The sequence below is a fragment of the Phoenix dactylifera genome, chromosome 6 (genome assembly GCF_051530095.1).
Source record: "Phoenix dactylifera cultivar Ajwa chromosome 6, Ajwa_hap1_PhDact_Kaust_v1.1, whole genome shotgun sequence".
Classification (NCBI taxonomy): Eukaryota; Viridiplantae; Streptophyta; class Magnoliopsida; order Arecales; family Arecaceae; genus Phoenix; species Phoenix dactylifera.
The window spans coordinates 546,402-547,500 of NC_143195.1; positions in this window are offsets into that span (position 1 = coordinate 546,402).

Below are 1,099 nucleotides of genomic sequence, written 5' to 3' on the forward strand. Positions count from 1 at the left end.
TAGGTTACTAGTCCATTATTTGATTTTCTTTTGATAATCGAATTTGATTCTGTGGAGAAAGAATCATCTACGCAAGAAGGTTCTGATCGGAGTACTCTGCAACCCAGCTTATAAACCATAAAGTGGGTCAGTGATTATTGTGTTTAGTCATTCTTCGGTAAAGGTAAAAATTGGTGTACTCGGTCACTAAATATATATATGTGTGTGTATATGTTTATTGGTTTGTATTGCTAGATTTGCATCATGAGATTTACATTGATAAACTTGGTTTGGCATGTAATAATATGTTTTATATGATTTTCAGCACAAATATATTCGTATGGTTATTATATGTATTGGATATTGAGAACATGATTATGTGAACAAAGATACCTTGAATTTGAGAGAAAATCACAATAGAAGTGGTAACTGATTTGAGAAGAGTAACATGTAAATCAGACGGACAAGATAAGATTTGAACTAACCTCATCATGGCATAGCACCTATGGGCTGACGCATGAGATGGTCTCCAGGAACTTATGCGTAGGTTAGCCTCTACGAGCTTACACGTGGAATCTTTATAGCGTCATGGGCTGACACATGGGAATAGCCTCCACGAGCTTATGCACACGATAACCACCACGGGCTCATGCTTGGAATCTTTATAGCGTCATAGGCTGATACATGGGGATTGCCACCGTAGGCTTATGTGTGGTATTATGTCAGTTTTGGACTGAGTCATAATCTTGGTTAGTTCAAAGCTAGAGTTAATTAATGAGAAACCTAAAAATTAAGTTAATAAGAAATGAATGACATGACATAAAAAAATGTTGTTGAACAATTGGTTATATTATATATATATATATATATATATATATATATATATATATATATATATATATATATATATATATATATATATATATATATATATATATATATATGCTTTCTTGAAGAGATGATAACGAGAACTTATGTGAATGCTATTTATTAGCTTTTCGAGTATTGATATGATATTCATTTATCTGTTATTATTAATTGATTATTTTCTTATTACTTATGGTGTAACAGTTTGGGATTCTTACTGAACCGGGGAAGTTCATTACTTTTCTTTTTTTTT